The following is an 8,115-nucleotide window of genomic DNA, read 5'->3' on the forward strand; positions in this document are numbered from 1 at the left end:
GCTGGTCTCGGACCTGCTTTTGATCCAGGGACCCTCTTTCTCTCTTTCTGAAGTCAATCTCCTTCTGCAAAATCAGGGCTCCCAACGAGGAAGGATTGGGCCCCTTCGCCCCAAAGTGTGATCCCCCTCCCCCTTCTGTCTTAGCCATCTAGAACCTTTTGCATTTCTTTTATTTGCTTTGGGGTGGACATAACGTTGTTACCATCCGCAGGGGTAACTTCAGAAAAAGTAATTGTAGTAAACGGGGAGCCTTTCCTCACCTTCCATTTTTTGGAAAGGCGGGGTATAAATAAAATTATTATTATTATTATTATTATTATTAATTCTTTGCAAAATTGAGGATACGGGTTGCAATATATATATATATATATATATATATATATATATATATGCCTCCTAGTTCCGTGATTTGCACTTTGGAAACCAAAGAAAGGGGTGTTTCTCTCTTTCTTTCTTTCCTGGCAGATTCAGGGGAGAGTGCGTGTGACACATGCCATACATCAGAAGTTATGAGCAGAGGAACATTAAAACTGCTGGGACCGACATTTTGCTTGATCAAACTTTATTGAATTTAAATTAAGCAGCATGATTAACTACAGGAAACGTGGAGGGAACCTAGGCAACTTCTGCCACCCATATCTATCACAATCCCAACAACTAAAAAAACAATATTTGCACTCAGTCTTTTTCACCGAACAGTTGGTGTTTTTTTTTTTACAGTATTCAGAGCAGCAGAGCAAGTACTCGGAGTGGAGTATGATGGTCAAAAGAATTTCAATTTTTGTAAGTGCATGTCCATTTTTCTTATATGCTGCCATTGATCAGATTCATCCATTTCAGAATTAAAATACTGCTGACACAAAAGTCTGCGCTGTTACAATCATAGCGTCAGCCCCACAGACTTTCTGATTTAAGGATTCAGCTTGTTATCTATGGGCTGCACAAGTAGATGTTTATCCAGATGCAATGTGGGACAATGGCTCTGTCAATCTCAGAGGGAAACTTTTTCTTTTCTTTTTTTCAAAAAGTCTTGTTTGTGCCATAAAAAATAAGTTCCAAAAAGAAGAGATTTTAGTCCAGATTTTAGTCCAGGTAGCAGTGCTGGCATTTCATGCTCTTCATATACTGATCATGTTTATGTATGACCGGAAGCATCTGGAGCAGCTTTGGAGGGTGCTCCAAAGCAAAAGGTTGATAAAATCTACAACTAGTTTTCTGCATTGGGGGGGGGGGACAAACTTCTGGGCTGAAACAGACATTTTCCAACTGACATTTTTTCATACACCTCTTTTTAAAACTGTGTTGTTAGTTTATATTTACCATTACTAACATATTGATCATTCTTTCCTTCCTACTACAAACATACTTCATTTTTTTAAAAAAAAGTGTAATACTACTAATAATAATATAATATATTTATATTCCAACTTTCCCCAGGGGAATCAAAGCAGATAACAACAACGATAAGAATAAAACATCACAAAAAAATTGCAATTAAAAAGGAACAACCCCCATATCCCAACCCTCCCCCCAACATTCGGAACGTATTTCTTCAATTCAGTGAACTGTTATCTCTGTCACAAACTTCTCCCTGAAGTTACATGTCACACCTAACAAAACCAAGACATAGTTGTTTTTTTTTTTTTTATTCAGTAATAAAAGAAAAATTGTATGCATTGGAAACTATATTCTCTGCGTATGTGTGTGTTACTATTGCTTGACATTCAGCTGGCAGGTCTGACCAAGTACTGTATATTAAACTTTGATACACTCTGAGCTGACATTATTTCAGAAACAAAACTGATTTGGGGATCAGTTTCGGTGTGAATTATGACAAAGAGGAACACCATGTTATTATTAATATTAATAATAAATATTAATAATAAATAATATTAATCCCATGGTCCCAGAAGTGAAGAAGGCTTTAAGGCTCTGCAGTGTCCACACAGTGTATGTGTGGGGATGCAAAACATTAAGAGAAGTATATCCTAGCTTCTTACATATAGTTTAGCTTCTTATATGTGGCCTAATATTCTTTGCTGAAACTGCATTAAAAGTTTGAAGGCTTGCATTCCAATTGCATGCAAATGTATGGGACTTTGTGTGTTTCTCACTAGCTCTATAAGTTTGTGTTGTGGGAGGCTTGGGGAGGAAATGTAATGACAAGAGACAACTATGTTAAGTGACTATCTCCCCAGTTTTTTGAAAATGTTCTCCCCCCCCCCACCCCCAGGAATAAATCTGACTTCAGGAATCCAGGCATTCATCAAAATTTAATATGTTTCTTTAAATGTGCAACAAAAACTGGAGAAGAAGAACAAAACATAAAGCTTTTCATAAGCTTCAGGCAATATCTGTACGTGACCTGGATAATCTTACACACACACACACACACACACACTCCCCTCCAGTCCTACAAATATACTGTATAAGAAGTAAAAACTCTTGAAATAATATATTTCACTTGTTATTGATGCATGATTTATATATTGTTGTAAGTCATTTATTTCACACACACACACACACACACACACACACACACCTTTAATATCAGTGGAAAAACTGGGAGACACAGAGTAGGAAAAGAAAATGCATATGATGGGAACTCAGATTGAGAGCTGGGCTTCTCCTTAGTAATGTTTGAAAGTGTTAATGTATTTATATTTCGGCTTTACAAATTATGAGTTCAACCAGATTGAAGGAGGAGGGATGCTCATGATATATGACCACCAAAAAACTAAGAAATATTCAATACCAGCCCAAGTAAATCCTCAATTTAAAATGTCAGCTGCAAAACATAAATCCCTTTGAGAGGTTTCAAATCATTGTGACAAAGTTGCAATCCTGAGGTCCAAACCACTTGTGGGGGCGGGGAGCAAGTAATCCCTGCTCTTACTACAGGTTAATACAACTCGAGCTATTTTTCTCCTTCTTTTAATCTCCTCTCCTATCTTTTATGAATTTTGCCTGTGTATATTGTGCCACCGCAATTCATTAGAATCATGTTGCTATGTCTCCATGGATGGCAGGAGTGCAAAGTTTACTTATCACAAAATTCGCTGAGATTTTCTTCAACACAGTGTGGTTTTAAAACCCCTGAAGTCATGTGAAATAAGAGACCTGACCTCGAGACACTATAAACTTGGCTGGTCTGGTTGTAGGTTGAAAGGTCAGGCTTGCTGGGGTAACTCCTGAGGCTGTTTCAAACTAATAGTTACATTTGATTCGAACAAGGTTTTGTTAAAATGCCCAAGTTTCATGATTTAAACTGTATTATTGGCATGTCTGGAACACTACAGAGAAGCTGACAGTTTAAATCCAGCAGAAAGCACAATAAATTAAGACAAGAAGAAGGTGGATCTGCTCTATCGATGAATGGATAGACTATTTAAACAAGCAACTAATTATTATACTTTGTCATCCTGCTTCATTTTCATACCCTTATTTATTTATTTTTTGCTCCTCCAGGAGCTCCTCTTGTTCTGCAGTTTATATCGTGAATTTTCCTTTGTCTTCTCTTTAATTTCTAACAATGTGTTCAGTATTTTTTTTCACCGAGTGTATAGCAAGCAATTGCATACATAAGGAACAATGTTGACCATGCTCTTTTGTGTGAGCATCATTGTTAATTTTGCCAGCCATACTTTAGTTAGGAAATTCAGGAAGCACCAATGAATATCAAAATGATACTTCTTCAAACCACCACAAAAGTAAGTTTCACAGCCACTCTTATTGATTAAAAAAAATAGTTCAAAACTTATTAAGGCCAGGAAGTGTCCAAAGATGTTGGTTTCTGCATTCCTAAACTCTGGATTTTCTCTGTCAATTAATTCAGAAATCTTAAAGGGAAGTGATTTTCTTATTGTGCCCTATTCCTCAGCAAAGAAAATGAGCTATCTGCTCAAGTTTTATTCTTTGTGGGTGTTGAAAGTTAGACATTCACAAAAACACAAATATTTTTTCAAAAGATCAGCAGCAAAAGAAATTAAACTACAGTCAATCAACAAGGACCAGATGGTATTCATTTGAGAATTCTAAAGGACCTAAAACCAATGTAACTGAGCTGCTAACCAAAATATGTAATTTATCATTGAACACAGCTATGCTACCAGCAAGCTGGAGACTGGCCAAAGTTGTACCCATCTTTTTAAAAAGGTGTTAATGATGATCCTGGGATTTAAACACTGGTGATTCATGTTACAAAGGGTTCCCCCCCCCAAAGAAGTGATAAAATAAAACAAAAATCCCAGAAAACATGCAAATACTATACATCTTATTTCAGAATATGTAATTTCTGCTAATGCTTATAAGGTGAAGAAGCCAATGTAGCAAAGATTTGACTTCAAACTTATTAAAGTGTGTGATGATGTTCCATACTCTATCTGTTTCACACCAAAAAGATAAATACCAAATAATATTTTGCATTTGAACCCTAGGTGTGTTCATTTCTGTAATAAACCCCACTGTGATCAGTGGATTACTCCCAAGGTTTAGTTTAAAATATTATACACGGCTGCTGCACTGCTGAACATGCTAGAAATTTTCAAATTATATTTAAAGCAAATGTGCATGGGATGGAGATGCAAGGCTTCAAACATAGGAAGCTCACTTACAGGTAAGTCTGACAAAACCTAAGAGGACTGACTTCTAAGAAAATATTTTTTTAAGATCAGAGTGTATACCTGTCACAGACTCAAACTGAGGTAGGCTATACAAATCAATTAATATGTGCATGGATATCTCTTAACTTCAGAACAACTCCAGAACATAAATCAACTGTCATGTTTCATTATGACCCTAGTTAACATACTATTGCAACTAAAAAAAGCTGAGGCATAACTATGAAATGACTTACCTGAGGCAATTGACGAAATAGTACCAGAGCCATAGATGGTGCAGTATGTGAATTGTTGCAATACTGTGCTAGGGCTTAGATACTTCTCCATTCTATTGGTAAAATATAAGAATAACCAATTAATTGTAGAGGGAGAGGTTAATGAGATGTCCAAGGGATCAATATCAGAACGGTAGTGGTGGTGTGTGACATATTTATCGACAATTTAGGAAAAAAGTCAGTTGTTAGATGGTATAGTATTCAAACCAGAAAGATTAAATCCTACTCTTTGTGTAGAAATATTTTGTACAGTTCTCTCATTGCAGTGTAGTAACAATCATAGTCCAATGCTCAAACTACTACACCACACTGGCTCCCTAAATGCAACTTATGAGCCCTATATGGCAGTTTACTCAGTATTAGGCATGTCTCTTCTTTTTGCTGCCTGCCTCAGACTGAGAACAAACAAATGTGGCATAGATAATAAGCTGTGCACCTAAGAATCTATTGAGAGAAGCCATTGCTGATCTAGCTCAGTTTTGTCTATATGCACTGAGTGGCCAACTTTTGAAACGGGAGTCTTTTCCAGTCTTACATGGAGATGTCAGAGTCTAAACTAAACTGCTATGCTAGAGAGAATATGTCTAGTATGCAGAGTTAGGGCTACCAGGCATCCTTAAACTGGGGGAATGGATCTAGGCACTCCAAAAGGATCTATTCATGTCTAGCACTGCTTGATAGGTTTTTTTAAAATAATATTTTCCACTAAACAGATCTCCCAAGGTTGTTCCCTTCTTTTTCATATTTTTTGGATATATATTGTTTGTACATGTCTTGGTGTCCATTGCTCAATACCTTCCAAATAAAGAGGGAGATAACTTATTCTTATAAGATGACAGGATTTCAACTTTAGCAAGGATTAGCAGGCTGAAGATGAATCCAATACTTAGACCCAAATTTGCCATTTAAACACAGACTATCAGAAAGTGCCAGAGGTTTAAAGGTCCTATTTAAGAAGCAAATGGAGGGCATTGATAATGAGAATATCCTCTTAATGCCAAGATTCTTTCCAAAAAATTTAAAAGACCATCCCAAAATTATGCCCAGTTTTCTTAATACAGGTAAAACCATATGGCTAGAGATAATATAGTGTAAGCCTGCATTTTTATTTATTTGCTGCAGCAGCGTTGATTCAAAATTGTGACCTACTAAGGAAAAGTAGGGGGCAGTATACACTGGTCATATAGGCCAGGCTGGGGGCGGAGTTGGGGCGTGGTGTCCACATGATGCATGCCATGATTCTGCCCCCAGGGCGGTGTGACACTGTGCACCACTTCACATGGTGTGTGGCATCGCGGTGCTCCTCTGGCACTGTGTCCACACGATGCACCGCCAAATGAGCACCTTAAAGCTGTGGCACCACTGCTGTCACACCCTTTCCAGGGTGCAAAAAGGATCCGCTTTTGTGCCCTGGAAAGACCAGATTGGGCACAGTGTGCGGTTGCTGCGGCCCCAATCGGGCACAGCTGGAGGCAGCTGCAAGACACCCCTTAGGGGCAGTCTGCACAGCCTCTAGGACTCACCAGTGGTATCACCTTGCCTTTCTCCAACTTCCTGGCCTTGGGAGGGAAGGGGCTGCTTTGCTCAGTTCACTCAGCTAAAGCCTCTGCAGTGGGGAGGAGTAAGAAGGCCAATAAAAGAGCATGGGCTATGTTTGAAGGAAGAAAGGCAGAAACAGCAAGACATGAGAAGGGCTGCACAGGACTGCCTTGGACCTGAGATGCAGGGGAATTAAAGGCTGTGAACAAGAACTTGTGCAACAGCTAAACCAAAGCTTTTCTTTGGTATATGAGGCAGGGACGTAGCCAGGATTTTAGGAAGGGGGGGGGGTCCAGACTAAGTGCCACCATTATATTGGGGCTTGGGTGCGGCAGCGCAGCAGCACACACCATTCATTTTTCTAATGGAAGGGGGGGTCCAGACCCCAAGAACCCCTCCCCCTTGGCTACGTCCCTGTGTGAGGTCACCCAAGAGAGCTGTAAGCAAAGACGGACTTACAGAATGCTGGAAAGTAAGGCCCGCTACAAATGGGGAAGCCAGACAGGTTGGTAATGTAAAGGACTTGAGTTGCTGATTTGAAGCACCTTTTTGTCATATGTTGTTGTGTGCCTTCAAGTACAGTGGTGCCTCGGGTTACGAAATTAATTCGTAACGCGGCCGCTTTCGTAACCCGAAAAGCCTTCGTAAGCCGAATTGCCATAGGCGCTAATGGGGAAAAGCCGCGATTCCGTGCGAAAAAGCCGAAAAAAGCACCAAAAGTTTTTTCGTAACCCGAAAAAACATTCGTAACCCGAAACAATAATTCCCTATGGGATTTTTTCGTATCCCGAAAATTTCGTAACCTGGGTATTTCGTATCCCGAGGTACCACTGTAATTTCTGGCTTATGGCAAAACTATCTTCTCCTTTTTTTGCAAGATTTGTTCACAGTGGGTTTATCATCACCATCTTCTGAGGCTGAGACAATGTGATTTGCTCAAAGTCACCCAGTTGGTTTCCATGGCTGAGCAGAGAGGAATTCAAAGCCTGGTCTCCCAGAGCCATAGTCCAGTGTCAAACCACTACACCACACAGGCTCTGCCTTCTTGGCACTCTAAATGTCCCAGTCTATCCCTTCCTGGGCTTTTCATATTGCAACTTCTTACCACAGCCTACCAAAGACTGAATCCTGAAACCACTTATCTGTATATCACTGAATCTCATTCTGTAGCTATGTTCATGAGTGCATTTGCTATTTTTCTTATCTGAGAATAGATAAGAATTTAGAATCTATTTAGAATAGATACTCTTAAAAACTAGCATACAGACATTTCTTCCTATGTTAGAGGCTCTGAGTCTGATGGAGAAGTCCTGCAAGCTGGGGGAGTGGGGGCAGGCGGTGTCTGATGTGCCCCTTCCCATGGAGCATACAACCTTAGCTACAACTATCAATATGCATGAGGACTACAAAAGAACAGATTACCTCATTTAATAACAGTGCAGAAGAATGGATGTCTTTTATTTGGACATCCCAAAAAATATCCAAACAAAAGACATCCATTTTGTCCAGTTAATAGTGAAGGGAATTGTCTCTCGTTTTGTAGCCATCATACTATATCTATTGATCAGGCTACAGTCTGGACATAGCAAAAGTTCAGAACCAGCATGTTATAGCAGTTTGAGTGTTGAGTCAAGAATCTGGCAGACCAGACATTAAATCCCAACTCAGCCATTGACATCCAC

The sequence above is a fragment of the Sceloporus undulatus genome, unplaced genomic scaffold (assembly GCF_019175285.1).
Source record: "Sceloporus undulatus isolate JIND9_A2432 ecotype Alabama unplaced genomic scaffold, SceUnd_v1.1 scaffold_18, whole genome shotgun sequence".
Taxonomy (NCBI): domain Eukaryota; kingdom Metazoa; phylum Chordata; class Lepidosauria; order Squamata; family Phrynosomatidae; genus Sceloporus; species Sceloporus undulatus.